Source organism: Humulus lupulus, chromosome 3 (assembly GCF_963169125.1).
Source record: "Humulus lupulus chromosome 3, drHumLupu1.1, whole genome shotgun sequence".
In the NCBI taxonomy this organism is placed as follows: domain Eukaryota; kingdom Viridiplantae; phylum Streptophyta; class Magnoliopsida; order Rosales; family Cannabaceae; genus Humulus; species Humulus lupulus.
In genome coordinates, this window is record NC_084795.1 from 14,188,132 (window position 1) to 14,205,343 (window position 17,212).

General features: G+C 43.0%; 1 long non-coding RNA gene across 1 annotated transcript; it reads right to left on the reverse strand.

Annotated features, from left to right (window-relative positions):
* Nucleotides 1–362: 362 nt before the first annotated feature.
* LOC133820942 (uncharacterized) lies at nt 363–1,508 on the reverse strand. Its single transcript, XR_009887229.1, has 3 exons — nt 1,179–1,508; nt 886–971; nt 363–616 (listed from the first exon to the last, which is right to left on the reverse strand). It is a non-coding gene; the product is annotated as an uncharacterized LOC133820942 (long non-coding RNA).
* Between the last annotated feature and the right edge of the window lie 15,704 nt (nt 1,509–17,212).

Sequence of the window (17,212 nt, forward strand, 5' to 3'; positions counted from 1 at the left end):
CGGGCCTTTCTCAATGGGCTCGGGCCGTCGATAATCTGAGTGTCGAGATTGATTATCGGGCCCATGTCAGTGGTTTTGGCTCGCCGAGATTGGTCAATTTTCGATCAAGTGTACAACAATCTCGACGATTTTAGCCCGCAGAGAAAGAAGCAATGTCGACAGGCCACTTAGAGACCGTCGAGGTAGGGTAATGCAAGAGGAAATGATAATTATTCATTTTTTTCCTATTCCCCTTGCTAAATTTCATTAATTGTATCCTACATTTATAGTAAATTCAAACAATTTTCATTCAACAATTTTCTAACTTTATTACACAAAAAGCAATCAACTATCAAGAAATAAATCAAATTTACATACTACAATGATAAAAATTACATAGGAGAAGAAATCAAAATATATAGCACTGGATTGCTACATATATAATCTCAGTTTATAAATAATCAGTTATGTACTACATCAACAAGTTACAAGTTATAAGTATACTTGAGTATTCTTCTACCAACTTTTCTGCTTTGTCTTGTATTTCTCTTCCTGTTTATCTTGAAGTGACTTGAGTGCAGCAGCTGCTTTTGCTCTTTCTTTCTTTAGTTCCAGAGGCACGATAAAAGTTGTAGCTCTTTATAAAAACACAGTGATACAATACACAACAATTAATCATGCTTGAGTATTTAAACGCAATAGTGCTCCAAAAGAACCATTAAAACTAAAGCCTCTAACGATTTGTCCAAAGTTCAAAGAAAAATATATTAAAACATACTTTTTAAACGCAAGTAGAACCATGTTTTCCACAAATGAACACACAATTATTTTCTTCTTAAAGTTAGCAAATAAAATAGAGAATCAATAAATAATTAGAAGAAAAAAAATATAATCATTATAACTTACCATTTATTGAACTTCTCAATTGTCATGAGTTGCTCTTCCTCAAGCAAAAGCTCCAAATTCATATGCGAAATGTACCGCAAAATAGGCTGCAATAAATTAAAAAAAAAACATTTAGTCAATTAATTTCAATGAGAATCAATTTCAATGAGAATCCAAATGGAGTGAGTGATAAAATTTCAAAAAACTAAGGATTATGAAACCCTAGAATAAAAAGAAAGAGAGTCTTAATCAATCAATTTCAACCATGAAATATTTCTTCATCCTCGTATATATATAAAATTAATTTTTTTTACCATGGTTGAGTATCAGAAATATTACAAGACCGAGGTCCTCCATTAGCCCGAACCTTCGCCGTGAATGACTTCTCCCTTCAGAGGTGACAACATTTTCGAATGGCTCTTCCCTTCTGCAAGTGGCAACCTCCACGCACAAAATGAGAGGATTGAAGGTACAAGAACGAGATTGAGAGAGAAACGATAGAGAGGATTGAAGGAATAAGCGGTAGAACGGTTAAGAGAAGCGGAGAACGATAGAGGGTTGGCGGCTTTGAAAGAAGGGGAGAACCATTGAGAGAAAATGATAGGGTTTGGGGGTGATCATGTTGGGTTATACTATCCAATCTCGGTGTTCCTAATAGGCATGTCGAGATAGCCCAATTTCTGGGCTCAAAACCAAGGCATGCCTTTTTTTTTTTTTAACTAAGACTTATCTTGGCGAACACACACGTGCTCGGCGAGATAGGCATGACAGATTAGTCCAATTTCTTTGTAGTGTAAGTAATAGGAATACTTTATGAGACCCACATGAATTTGAGAGAAAACAATAAGAATACTTCCTCCCTTCTATTTTCTTAAGTAATGACATTACTAGTAATCAATTTTTAATTTTTTTAATTTTTAAAAATTAAAAGACAATTTTACCCTAAAATATATTCTCTTTAAAAGATATATTTTTTTTTATAAAGGACAAATATATTTTTTATTTGGGAGATTAGGATGTTTGGGAACTTTAATTTTGAGATTTAGATATGTTGGGGTCGGATTTGGAGCTTTGAAGCTCGAAGAACATGAAGAAAGAAGCCCAGAAATTTGAAGTTTTGGTTTGGGCGCTGAAGCGCTAGGTTGGTAGCGCTACAGTGCTAGGTGCTCTGTTTTGGGGGTTTTGATTCTTCTTGTAGTGCCCATAGTTAGCGTTGTAGAGCTACACAATCTTCAGAATGAGGTTTTTTGGTACTATTTGGGGTTTTGACCTGAGGGCTCGGGGGATGATTTCACCACCCTGTTTGGTGGGATTGGAGGTCCCGAGAGCACAGGATTGGTCCCGGGATTTGGGTTTTGGAACTTGAACTCATTGAAACACCGTTTATGGTTGGGACTAGGTTATCGCTAGGAGCTTAGAAACATGATCGTGCTCGAGGGTCGTTCATTAGTAACTTGTGCTTGGATCAAAGGTTAGAAAACTACACCTAGTATGTGATGCATGTGATGCATAAGATACATGTGATTAGGGCATGACGTGAATGTTGAATGTGAGATTGATCAGAGCTTGAGTCTCTGTAAATGTGCATGATCATAATTATGCTAGTGAATGTTGAGTAAGCATGCTGAATTCCCTGTATTTTGATATTTGACATATGATATATGCCTGGTTGCATTGCTTACTTGTGAGCAGAACTAACCTATGAGTCAGGAATCGACAATGGTGTTAGTATTGACTATGAAGCTGTGACTCATTAGTCAAGTTCGGCAGTAGTACTGAGCACTGGTCGTATGGAATTGACCTGTGGGTCAAGAGCGACATAAGCATAATGAATGCAGAGCCAAAATGATTCGATCTAATCGACATAAGCATTATCAACATAAGTATGAAATGCTTGTCTGACCTCAAGTTCGATGAAAACTAAAAGCGCTTGTCTAGTCTAAAGGCTAGTTACTTAGAGCTAGGGCCAAAAGGCTGAGGTGACTGCAACGTCACATGGCTATGGGTGCTGAGCCTAAGTTCGTGACTCACTCATTAGTCACTTATCTTATTAGGGTGCAGTGCCCAAAGTGTGACTCTTTAGTCACCTATCTAATTAGGGTGCGGAGCCCAAAGTGTGACTCACTCATCTGATTAAGGCTACAAGCCCCAGCATGATTACCAGAATCATAAAGTGTTAATCACTCATCTAATTAGGGATACAAGCCTCATCATGATTATCATAATCATAAAGTGTAATTCACTTATTTGATTAGGGTGCAGAGCCCAAGTGCTTGACTTAATTGTCACTTATTTGAGCCACTTATTTTAGATGGACACATTAGCCATCTATTCTCATTATCACTTAATAGTCATCTATATAAAGGGCAACCATAAGTCATCCATACAAAGGGCAGGGCCCACAATCATTATTTGGACTTATTTGCATGCATGAATATGGCTACTATCGCTAGGCATGCCTATTATGATTTAGTAACACGTTATTACCTGTTCATGGGCATATTGAGTTTTATTGCTGAGCTTCGGCTCATGGGTGCTATGTGGTGCAGGTAAAGGCAAAAGAAAGTTGGACCATCCTTGAGTTGGAGAGCTTAGGTGACGATGTGTACATATGCGGCTGCTCAAATGCCATGGCCTAGGGTTTAAGTGGAACTAGGGTTAAACCCTATTTTGCTGCTTCGGTCGGCTGATTGTAAATCTTTTGTTGTAATTAACTTCTAAATATATTTTTGGGATCCCAATGTATACAGTGAATGTTTTAGTGAAACGTTGTATCTTTCACCAAAATTTTTAACCCTAAATCGTTAATCATACTTAGTTACATGATTATGGCCAAATGACTCGATTAGCGAGTTTAGCACTGTTTAAAATGCACACCATAACGGTCCATGGGTTGTAGGGCGTTACACCCTGTGTGCTAACGACTCTGGTCTCTCCGCTGCTAGGCCATCGACACGAACAACCAGCTCCTTGACTGGTTCTTAGACTTCCACCCTTGCGCCATCCCCAGATGCTCCTTGTTCACGGGCCATGTGAGAGATTTCCTGGTCAAAGAGAAAGAAAACGTGCTCATGTAACTATCGAAGTTACTCAGACTTGTGAGACAAAAACCAAGTAGTTAGTATCTTGATCGAAGAAAAGATGGCCAAAACACGGAGGACTCTAAGACAACTTCTCAGGGAGAAGAGGAAATTTTTTCTAAGAATATGTGGTGTCCTCAGTGCCTAGAATCAGGCCGGAGAACACCACCGAAGGTGATGAACCTATCAGAATCTAAGAATTTCCCAGATTCCGATCACAGGTCCCAAAACGCAAAAGTGGCGTAGTATGTATCGTGGGCCATTTTCACCATTCCTAATGTTGAAATGTGCCTAAAAAGACTTGTGAAAACCAAAAACAACTTCTCAAATGCCATACAATTGACATTCCTAAGCATGCACCTGAACCCACAAGTAATACCCGATGCAATTGCAAAATTAAATACAAATAAGTAAGCACTTACTCGAAATGAAGCGTAGGTAGGTGCTGAGGTGAGTCCTGACTATGAAATATCGCCTGTCGTTTTCCCAAAAGTAGAATGATTCACGCCAACAGTCCAGAGTTGATGGAAAAAATTGTTGAAGGAAGGGGAACAACAAGAGAAAAAATAGGGTTCTGGTGTGGGGATTTTGAATTTTTGAATGGCTAGAGTGGGAGGCAGAAGAACAGTTCTCTGGGTTTTATACCCAATAGAACATAGAGAGGAAGCAACCCCTCCACGACCGTCAGATTGCTTTCCATGATGGTACTTCGAGGACGATCCAATGGTCAGGGCCCAAGTGGTGCAGATCGTGATCATTGATCTTGTGAAATGATGCCTCGGGTACGGAGTGGAGGTTTGGGATCATGGAGTTGACCCTCATTAATTGCACGGATTGATGGCCCAGCAATGGGGCGTCGACACGTGGAGTTGCTTTTCAGAGTGATGTTAGAGGAAAGTCCAAGCGTTTCCCTCCACCATTTCCAAATCATTCCTCCTATTCTAAGTCTCCACTGCCCGAGGGAGAGTGAAGACTTGGGGGAAAATCTTGTCTGTGTTTTCACTTCCGAACACGTGGCAGTTAGTAGTGGTTTGTAATGAGGTGAGTTGTGAGATGCTCAGAGTGAGATCACTCATGAAGCCTAGATCGGACGAGCCATGGACAACTCCAAGGAAAGTCACGCTCCGAGGTCTTTCTTAAGGTGAGGGTTCCTTCAGGTGAGGCCACCGTTTGGGCTAGCTGGTAAGCCATGAGTGTCTTTGAGTGAGGTCACCCTACGAGGTTCGTCCTCAAGGGTGGGACCTCTCCAAGTGAGGCCACATCCAGAGGAGCTCTCTTCCCTCACTCGTCCCCCAGGTCTACGATTTTCGTCCTCGGACCTAGGATAGCCACCATATGTCACCCACTGCAATTGCAGGCCACTAAGTGATCATCTGACTTCTTTTGATGAACCTCGATTAGGGGTGTCGAGTTCGTACACTCCAAAATTAGCATTTCCCACAATGCTGACTGACACGGGCAAACGTGTGCCAGAACCTGACAATCACAGATATGTTCCCCATAAAGTTAGTGTGACATTCTGTAATGGGCACTGTAGAATCTATGTGGGCCATAGTATTTATTGTAACACAACCCTTTGTTTATTAACTTAACATTAATGCCCTAATATTTATGAGAAATGATTAGTGTTTACCCAAAATGGCTGCTTATGACGGGGCAGGTAATTCTCACACGTGGCAGACTTGAAATAAGACGATGATGTTCGGTTGTCGACCATAGGCACATCACTTCGCCAGGCTTAACTATTAGACACGACCACGCTGGTCGTATAATTTGATTTATTTACTTCTAAGATTGTAATCCTATAATAATTGCATTAAATATTTCCTCTTTATGACCTTGATACGCGGTTATTAAGGAAATTTAAGGCCCATTAGCCCGTGTAACCCTCCTTGAGCCTATAAATATGCATGAAATAGCTCAAGGAAGTGACTTTTTTTTCTATCTTTGAATATTTTTCTGAATATTGAGAGAAAGCTATAGTGCGATTATCCATCGTTTCATTGTAATTCTTCCAAGGTTTGTGAAACTCAAGAACCCTAGTTCTTTGATCACGACTTTGAGATTCAATATTAATAATAGCACTAAGTGGACGTAGGTCATTACCATTCATTGGGGCCGAACCACTATAAACGGTTGGTGTCTTCTTCTTTACCATGAGATTAAACTCTTAATTGTCATCTCATTTTCTGTCATATATTTGACTCAGTGTCGTTGACCAAATCGTGGGTCAACATTCTGGTGCTTTCATTGAGAGCTTGATAAAAAACTGTAAGAAAATCTAATGGTGAAAACATCCAAGAAGACTGGACAGGCCGCTGGCACTGCTCCATCCCAACCTCCTCCCCCAAATGTGGCTAAGAATGAACCACATTTGGAGTTTGAAGAGGAGTTAGATTCCGAAACGCTGAGAGCAACGCTAGGGGTGTTGCAGGATGAGTTGGCTAATCTGAGGGCCAATCATGATAATGTTGTGGAGACAATGGCGCTGCAGCAAAGAGAAATAGAACGCCAGCGCTAGGAGCTAAGTGAGCGGCAGGCGGACATGGAACATCAGTAGAGGGATGCCATGGACGCTCTAGAAGTTGCCATCCAATTAGCTATGAGTCAGCATGTGCCAGCCTCTCAGCCAGATCAGCCGCCGAGGGCGCCACCTCAGAGGGCTCCCAATCCTAGCCCTCTGCTCGAGCCAGCAAGCCCTCAAAGGCTGGAGCAGCCGCCTGTGGCTCTGGATGATGTCCCACCTAGGGATCCTGAGCAGCAGCCTCCGTCTCAGGCTGGTAGAGGCAATCCCCAGCGCCCGAGCCAAAATAGGGCCGGGCAACCGCCCCGCAGCCCTTGACGCCCAGGGGAAAGTATCCTTCCGCCAACAGAAGGAACATCGAGTCAGGCTCTATGGTCAGGGGCCCCCCACGACATAACAATGCACGAGGACCCAACGACCAGCGCAAGCCTCCCCTTGACGCTCAGGAGATGCCAGCCCGAAGAGGAAATAGCGTGAACAGCCGGTCACAACATAGGCAGCCATAATTTAGAGATGGTCATGACTATAATGAAGCCGATTCCGGCAGAGGAAATACTGGTCATAGAAATGAGGAAAGAGGTGGAGCCAGAAGCCCCCCACCTAGAGAAAATAGGCCGGCTAGCCATAACGCTGGGTGGCAACCCAGGCAACAGAACGTCTTTGATCGGCTAGGAGTTAGCGAGCATAGATGCAGGGACGATGACTTAAGGGACATACTTAATGACCGTCGTGAAAGGCACAACGAGTACGCTCCCCCGGCATCGGTAGCCCCAGCATTCCCAGAAGCCGTTCAAGTTCAGATTGATGCCCTGAACCAGGCGGTACAACAGCTGGTTGGGGGACGAACGTCCCATATTGAGTACGATAGGAGGAGGGGCACTCCCTTTGTACAGAGGATTGCTGTGGCTGAAACCCCCAGTAAGTTCGAGATGCCAACATTGCCGAACTTTGATGGGTATGGAGACCCAGTATCTCACGTTAATAAGTTTGAGATACAAATGGATATACAGAAAGTGTCGGAAGATGCCCACTGCCGGATCTTCCCAGCGACATTGTCTAACACCGCCCAGGAGTGGTTCTTTAAGTTCCGTCTTGCTAGTATAGTATCTTGGGAGATGTTCGTAAAAGAATTTTACGGACAATACTACGCGGGTCGCGTACACCCCGCAGAGGCCAACCAGCTGGTCGCCAGAAGGAGGGGGAGCCCTTAAAAGAATATGTCCAACGCTTCATGTGAGTAGCAGCTGGAGCCAAGACAGTGGGTGATGAAGGTAAGATGATGGCTCTAACTGCTGGGGTTAGCGCCATTCACCCCTCTGGAGTAGCCTCATAAAGAATGGGGTAAGAAGTACCCAGGAAATTTTGGATTGGGCTGATCGATATATCAAGCTCGAAGACACGGTTGCCAATGAAGGGAAATTGCCAACAAAAGACAAGGGGCCGAAGGAAGAACCCGCCAAAGCTGCCAACGGGTTGGAGAAACCCGATGGCAACGACAAGGGCAACGGGAATGGCAATGGTAGGCATGGGGGAAAGCGGGCAAACAATGAACCATCAGCTTCTGAGAATAAATGCCCCAAAGGCAGTCGATACGAGCTGAGATTCACCAACTACACGACCTTTGTCGAAAACCGAGCAAAAGTCTACCAGGCGACCAGCTCCAACGTGCTTTACAAATGACCCGCACCTATAAGGAAAGATATCTCCAAGAGAGATACGACGAAGTTCTGTCGTTTTCACAACGACTACGGGCACAACACCAATGAATGTAACCAATTGAACGATGAGATTGAGTTCCTGATTAGGTAGGGACATCTAAAGAGATATGTGCAAGCCGCAGGAGGATCCCAACAAGAGGCTAAAAGTGGCAATGAGCAGGCGCCTGCACGCCAACGCTCACCACCCCTACAACCAGCTCTTATGGTAGGCACTTTACTCACCATCTGTGAGGCCCACACCTTGTAGGGGACAGTGGGAAGGCAAGGGAACGATACGCTCGAACCCTACACCATGACCAGGACATCAAGATGATGAGTGTGGAGGACACCAAAGAAGGCTCGAACAGAGGAGGAATTAATAACATTATCTGAAGACGATGCCCAACACATACGATTCCCGCACTCCGATCCGCTGGTCGTGGATGTCCGAATTGCCAACATGATGGTGAAGAGGGTGTTGGTTGACACAGGAAGCTCGGTAAACATCCTATACAAGTCTTCAGTGGAAATAATGAAGCTGTCTGTCAAGGACCTGTAGCCATGCAACCAAACCATCTATGGTTTTTCCGGCGAAGGGCCCGCTCTAACTGGGTCGATTAGGCTTCTAGTTACAATAGGTACTGCACCTGCTAATAGGGCATTACTCACTACTTTCATAGTAGTTGATTTTCCTTCGGCATACACTGATGTAATTGGGAGGCCAATTCTGGTCGACCTACGAGCCGTCACTTCAATATGGCACCTTGCCATGAAATTCCCAATAGACGCAGGGGTAAGATGTGTATTGGGAAATCAGCGGGAGGCAAGGGAGTGCTACAACGCCTCGATAACCAAGGCAAAGAAAAGTGTATCGAGAGATGTTCCCAGAAAAGAGTTGCAAATCGTAATTGATGCTCAGGCCCAGTCAGGTGATTAGGTCACCAAATAGGGCGTTGCCCAAAGTGAGGATAGAGACTTGGATCCTCGCTTTGCGGATTTTGAGGAAGAAGTAGGACCCATCAAGGACCTCGAAGAGGTCCAACTAGATGAAGAAAATTCAACCAGGGTTGTGAAAGTCGGTAAAAACTTAGAGACAACAACAAAACAAGTACTAGTGGAATTTTTGAGGAGGAACCAGGAAGTCTTCGCCTAGTCGCACAAAGACATGGTCAGAATAAACCCCGCAGTCATCAGCCATGTCCTGAACATCGACAAGAGTTTTTCACCGGTGCAACAGAAAAGAAGACTGCTCGACAAAGATAGATCAAAGGCCTTAAAAGAAGAAGTCGAGAAGCTGAAGGAGAATGCATCAGGGTGGCGTTTTATCCATCATGGGTCTCTAATCTCGTACTAGTTCCCAAGCCGAATGGCAAGTGGCGAATATGCATGGATTTCACAGACCTCAATAAAGCCTGCAGGGCATGGATTCTCTCTTTTATGGATGCATACTCCGGATATAATCAGATTAGTATGCATCCTCCTGATGAGGATCACACTAGCTTTCGGACTGATACATGGCTTTACTGTTACAAAGTAATGCCCTTTGGTTTGAAAAACGCTGGTGCGACTTACCAGCGATTAGTCAACCACATGATTAAGGAGCTGATCGGCACAAACATGGAGGTCTATGTCGACGACATGCTGGTAAAGTCAAAGAAGGCAGAAGGACATATAGAGGATTTGCAGGAGTGCTTCAACGTCTTGAACAAATATCAGATGAAGCTGAATCCCGTTAAATGTTCCTTCGAAGTAGGATCAGGGAAGTTCTTGGGATTTATAGTTAACTCGAGAGGAATTGAAGCCAATCCCAAGAATATCAAAGCCCTGATCGATATGAAATCGCCTGTAAAGATTAAGGATGTTGAAAGTTTGACTAGAAGAATTGCCGCTCTAAGTAGGTTTATTTCGAAATCAACAAACAGGTGCATTCCATATTTTAATCTACTTAGAGGAAAAAATAAATTTGAGTGGACGGAGGAGTGTGAGCAGGCATTCCAAGCATTAAAGACTCACATGGTGCAACCACCCATCCTATCAAAGCCGGTTGATGAGGAGACTTTGTTTGTCTACTTGGCGATTACGGAATATGCTGCTAGTGTTGTCTTAGTAAGGGAAGAAGAAGGCGTGCAGAAGGCTATATATTATGTAAGCAAGAGGCTAATTGGAGCGGAGCTGCGATATCCACCAATCAAAAAGTTAGCCTATTGCAAAATTTTGGCCTCGAGAAAGCTGCGGCCTTACTTTCAAGCTCACCCAACCACAGTTTTGACCGACCAACCTCTATGGAAAGTTCTACAAAAGCCAGAGGTTGCGGGGAGAATGTTGAAATGGGCAGTCTAACTTGGGTAGTTCGATATCTCTTACTTATCGCGAGCAGCGATAAAAGGGCAAGCCCTGGCTGACTTCATTGCGGAGTTCACTGAACTTACAGGTAGTGAGCAGACCGAAGAGCCTGAAGAGCCTAAGTCTCAAAACCAACCTCCCTCCTGGAAGTTATTTACAGACGGCTCTTCCATTGAGCATCATGCAGGGGCAGGGGAGATCCTGATTACACTTGAAGGGCATCAATTTCACTGTGAAATCAGACTTGACTTCACTGCTTCCAACAACGAGGCTGAGTATGATGCGTTGCTCGATGTGTTACGATTAGCCAAGGACATGAACATAAAGATACTTGACATCTACAGTGACTCTCAGCTGGTGGTAAATCAAGTCATGGGAGAGTACCAAGCCTGAGGTTTAAAGATGGTTGCCTATTTAAACAAAACAAAGGATCTATTAGCACAGTTTGACAAGTACACCCTTCAGCAGGTACCTCACGATCAGAATTCAAACACTGATGCTTTGACCAAGCTAGTAAGTGCGAAAGATGCTGATACTTTGAACATAATGCCAGTTGAATGGCTATCTGCGCCAAGCATCCAAGCAAAGGAGACCATTCTGGTGATCCAGGTGGTGGATACATGGGTGGCACCATACGTCGAGTATCTAACGCAAGGCGTGTTTCCCATGGAAAGAAACAAGGCTAGGACCCTTCAGCGACAGGCTGCTAGGTATATCCTAGTCGATGGAATCTTGTACCGAAGGGGATACTCAATGCCACTCCTCAGATGTGTTTTGAAAGAGAAAGCCAAGGAATTGATGAAAGAGGTACACGAAGGCTTTTGCAGGGACCACGCTAGGGGCAAAGCTTGTCAAAAAAGATCCTAAGGCAAGGATATTTCTGGCCAACAATGAATGAAGACTCAATGGAATTCGTACGGAGGTGCGACCAGTGCCAGACGTTCTCCAAAATCCCACGAGTAGCCCCTAATGAGCTAAAACAGATGCAAAGTTCGTGGCTGTTTGCAGTTTGGGGTATCGATTTAATCGGATCTTTGGACATTGGAAAGAGCGGTGTCAAGTATGTTGTATTTGTCATCGACTACTTCACTAAATGGGCTGAAGCTGAGCCACTCGCAACCATAACGACCAAGAAGGTGCTGGACTTTGTGGTAAAAAACATCGTTTGTCGCTATGGATTGCCAAGGAAAATCATCTCAGATAACGGCACACAGTTTGATGGTGATTTATTCACGGACTTTTGCGAACATCATGGGATTATCAAAAGCTTTTATTCAGTCGTTCATCCCCAAGAAAATGGACAAGTTGAAGCAGTCACTAAAATTCTAAAGGATACCCTGAAGAAAAGGCTGGAAGAAGCTAAGGGTGCATGGCCAGAGCAATTGCCTGAAGTCCTTTGGTCGTACAAAACCTCCCACCGAACAGTGACTGGCCATACTCCATTTTCTTTGGCTTATGGGTATGAGGCTATGTTGCCTGTGGAGTTAGATCTGACCTCACATCTCAGAATAACGTACGATCAAGGCTCTAATAGCCAACTATTGATGGAATCCCTGGACTTGATCGATGAGCAACGTGAACAAGCCCAACTCCGAGTAGCTGCGTACCAACAAGAAGTCGCCCGGTATTTAAACTTTAAAGTACGTGAATGAAAGAAAGTTCAACGTCGGAGACTTAGTACTTCGAAGAGTGTTTCTAAATACCTGCGACCAGGCTGCTGGAGTACTCGGACCTAATTGGGAAGGACCATACCAGATTGAAGAAGTCCTCCATCCAGGCACCTATAAACTTGCTCGCTTAAATGGAGATCTCAATCCTCGCTATTGGAATTGAGAACACCTGCGCAAGTACTATCAATAAACAATTCTTTTTAAAAGAGTTGGCTTGTATTAATTTTACTTTTTACAAGTTATGAAAAAGGGTTGGCCATTTTATGTGACTAATCACTTATAAGTGTAAGATCTTATTTATCACTCATACAGACACGTTTTGTCCATTTATTACGAGAAATATAAGGGACTGTGCGCAGCCAGTCATTCTTGCCAATTATTGTATTTATTACAAGTATTTTCTCATTACATGTGTTGTTTTGCTATATTATCGTTTTATTCCTTTGCTCCGAGCAGTAATGTTCGAACAGGTTTTGGTCAAGGCAAGTGACTAAGGACCTAACGCTCCTCAATCACTTGGGGGGCATCTAAGGCATCTAGTAAGCAAAGCATATCGAAAGGTATGTAAACACATGAGCAAAATAAGTGAAAGCATGCTAAGGTACTTAGAGTATTTTTCAAAATTTTGTATTTTGTTAAATCAATCCAAAGTACTATGCTAAGTTCGGTCATGCGAACAGATGTTATAATAAAAGGAAAATATTATAATATCGTAAGGAAACCTTTTACACCGCGAGCAGTTACTACTCGGATGTAATTGTTCAATTAAAAATAAAAGTTTCCCATGCAGCAATAAAATTTAAATTAGAAAATTAAAGTGTCTTTACATCACGACCCGTAGGTTGTGTAGTCAAAAGATTAAAAGATAGAAAGAAAAAAGACTAAGAGGCTGGAGGGTCTTGAGGAGCGTCCTGGTCGACACCTGCCCCAGCCTCATTATCTGCGCCATCTATTCCAATTGCCATGGTGATCTCTGGGGAAGCAGGAACTTTGGCCCTCTCTTCTTCCTCTAGGCGGATGGCACACTGAGACATTAGAGTTCGCCACAGACGATCTGACAGGTAGCTGAAGTTAGCCTTCTAGTTGTGCTTCCAGAACTCGTAGAAGCAAAGATGGGTGGCTTCCTTGTACTTCTCCAAGTTCTTGGCCTTAAGTTCCTCAAGCTCCTTCACGCACTTTTCTAGCTCCTCCATCTCCTGCCTGCTCGCAATCAAATCAAGCTCGAGCTGTTTGGAGTGTTGGAAGTTGAGTTTGGCACTTTCCCTAAATGTTTCTTTGTCTTCATTGGATTTCTTCAGGGTGTCCTGACTCTCAAGCAGCTCCTCGGTCAAAGTGGCTTTTAGCTCGAGCAGTTCCTCCTTCTGCTTAGATAGCTCCACACTTTTCTCAAGCAACTCGCCATTCTGCTTGGTTAGCTCATTATTCTTCTCGAGCAAGTCAGCATTTTTCTTTTCAAGCGCCTTCTTATCCTCAACAAGCCTGGTGTAAAAAATTTTAGTCTTGGACACAATGGCACCCGCAAGGTGCCAGCCAGTAGTCATGGTCAGTAATCCTTGTAATCAGATGAAAAAGTAAGACGATGGCAGAAAATTAAAAGAAAAATATTCAGCATCAGAATGTAAGTTACGCTGACTATCTCATTCAGCCCTCGGTTGAGTATTTGGTCGGTCTCCGTGGAGATGGTGCTATCAATAGCCTCTTGACTGTGTTTGTGTTTAGAGAGCTTGTATATCCTCTCCCTGGCTGAGCTGACCATGGAGCTGGACAGGGAACCTTCGGGCTGAGAGGGCTGAGTGCGGTGTGTTCGGCTGGTAGGGTCCTGAGGTGTGGGGTGCTGGTCAACAGGTGTTGGAGGATTGGAATTCTGGTCAACCGGAGGCATTGAGGCTGACTGCTCGAGTGGTGAGGGAGGTGGCGTGTTCTCCTTAGAAGGAATAGTGGGTGGAGGGTCCTCAGTTCGGGCCTTCTTTGAGGCGGTTTTACTGGTCTCCCCCTGATTCCTCTTGCTGTCTTTCTTCCTGCCTGAAGAAGCAGCGGCAACCTTGTAATGCTCAAAGACGTCTTCTGATGACATATCTACACAAAAAGAAACAACACGAGCAGTGAGAGAAGATATATAGACGGAACTAAAAATGAAAGTAAAGAGATGATAAGTAAAGTATCCGTGCTACAACTACTGGTCGCTACATTGCTTACTGAACTACTTACTGCCTGGAAGAAATCTGAACTTAAGTTTGGAGTATACTTAAAGTTTTCGCCCCCGTCAAATAAGTGACAGGGAATTGGCAAACTATCTAAGAGAAAAAGATCAGTACTGTTCTCATTTGAAGACTCGTCGATGGGAGTGGGAGGTTCGGTGGCTTTCCTTTTTCCCTTTCCCAGTGGGGCGAGGGGAGCGGCAGCTCGCGAGATGCTAGAGGGTTTCTTGATTGTCACTCCATTCGTCCTCCTCCTTGGAGGTTCTGATACGTCTGGGTGCTGCTCAGGAATCTCCTCGCCAGTGGCACTTCCCACTGTTGACTCCCTCACATCCTGGTGAGGAGCCAGAAGCCCGACTAGCCTAAGGTTAGCCTCTGTGACCAGATGCTTGACGCTCTTCTCCACGTCAGTCATACTGGCTAAGAGGGCTGATCGAACCTCCATGTCCGGAGTGGGGTCTGGTCGCAACCATGGGCCAGAAAGGCACTAAAAATCTAAGGAAAGTGCAGGAAAAAATTAAAGAAAAATAAGTGACCAGGGATGTTAAAGTATTACCTCCTTGGGTGAAGGCCAGATTTTTGGCAACCATGTCCATAGTCAGGAAGTACTCAAGGTGGTACCTCCCCACATTGGAAATAAAATTTGTGTCACTCAGGAAAGTACAGGATGTTTCTTGGTGACAGAAGTGGAAAAGCCTCGTGTTTTCCTGGTTGGGGTTGGATTTTAGGTCAAACAGATAGTTGACCTCATGTGGTGTGGGGACGGGCCATTTCTTATGGCAATAAAGGATATAGAGTGCCGAGAGCATTCTATATCCATTAGGGGTTATTTGAAAAGGAGCGACCCCAAAATAATTGGCCACTCCTTGGAAGAAAGGATGAAGAGGCAGGATAGCTCCTGCCTCGATGTGATACCTCGACCAGGCGCTGAAAGCGTCTCCAGGAAAGTTTTCCTTTTGGTCTTTGGTGGGTTGGACTAGAGTCACCCCAGGAAGTCCATATTTTTTAATGTAATTGGAAATCATCCTAATTGTTACTCAGCTAGAAGGGGTGACGTACCATTCAACCACTACAACAAATTTGACTATATGTTACAGTAAAAAATTACATAAATGAAGAAGTGCTATTAATGGGCAAATGAAAAAAAAAACACGGAGAGTCCGAAAAAGAAAAGAGGCGCCAAATGAAAAAGAAAAGAGGCGCCATATGAAAATTTTCTCTAATCCCTCATTTGCTCTTATTGAATCCCTAAACCCTAAACTACCCAAACCAGCTCCCTAAATCAGTGTCGCCTCCCTCTTCCTCTCTCTCTCTCACTTAGTTTCCTCAGCCCTCTCTCTCTCATGCGAGTCGCTGAAACACACCGTGACCGTGCCAGCTTCCCCGTCATTTTTTCTCACTGAAACATACCATGACCGTGCCACCTCTCTCTCCCCGTCATGCAACTCGGACCTCTGTTTTTCTGTGAGGTATTTTTTTTTTTTTTTTTTTATCATTTAGATTTCAATTAATGTCATATAATCAATGTATATATATTCAAGTCACAAATGTCTTCTTCTTCTCCATTCCCATCACTGTGGGTTAGATGTACTTCATCACCCTTTTATCTCTTGATGTTGGGAGAAGTATTATTTTTGGAAAGATTGGGTTATGCTTTGTGATCCATATTTTTTTGCTGATGATTCTCATAGCACTGCCGATTTTTGATCTGCTCTTGGTTTTTCTCTTTTTAGGTGATCCGAGAGAGAATGGCTCAAGGTTTTTTGTGTTGTTGGATTGTGGAGAGGGGTGAAAAATGATTCTTTGAATTCTTATCTTCTTCTAGGCGCTTTCTTATATGTTGTCTATCTTTGCATGTGTATTTTGTTCGTTTTCAGGTTTTCAACTTTGTAAGGCGTCAATCTTCTATTCCCGTGTCTATTTAGACAAGAACTTAAACTTGAAAGGGAGTTGAATTGGGCTAGTGTTTCCTTTAATGATTTTTTATCTTTTCTAGAACTGTAGCTTCGGTTTTGTAAGATTTTTGGTTCATGTCTTTGCTTTTGTGCGTTTAATGATTTTTCAGGGTTCCACTTTTACTCGACAATACTATCATAACATGTTGGTAAATCTTGGATGCTTCAGTGGTCATGCTGCAAGTCACAAACATCTTTGTCTTCTCCATTCCCATCACTGCGGGCTAGATATGTTTCATCCCTTTTTTATCTCTTGATATTGTGAGAACTATTATTTTTGGAGAGGTTGAATTATGCTTTGTGATCAGTATTTATTCATCGATGATTCTCAAAGCATTTTCGATTTTTGTTCTGAAGTTGGGAATTTGTACTAGTATTTATGTGTTTTGTAGAGTTTCAGTCATTTTGTGCAACTACTTTGTGCACTGTGTTGGTAACTAATAGTTGAGTATAATTATTGAGGGTTTTGTGTGTATTCTACATGATTTTGCAGATCCCTCTGGTCTTGGATTTTGATGTGGGATCTAGATTTATATACATATATGACCATGACTTGTTGGGGATATTTAGTTCTTGGTATAAGTTTAGATATTTAGTTCTTGATGAATATCTACTGTTTATTTTTCCTTGGCTTTTGAAAAATGCAGAGCATTACCAATGGTTGATTTACACTTGGGACTTTGAAATCGTATTTGTAAGACAGTGGTACTACAAATACTCTGTTCTACTATTTTTTTTTTTTTAATTTTAACTGTGTTTTTGATATCTAATTGTCGAAGCTGTAGTTCTTTACAGAAAAGTGCCTCCTACACTTCAAGAACTTCTAAACACAAAGGAAGGCTTTTTATTTTCATAATTAATGAGTACCCTCTTTTAATAAG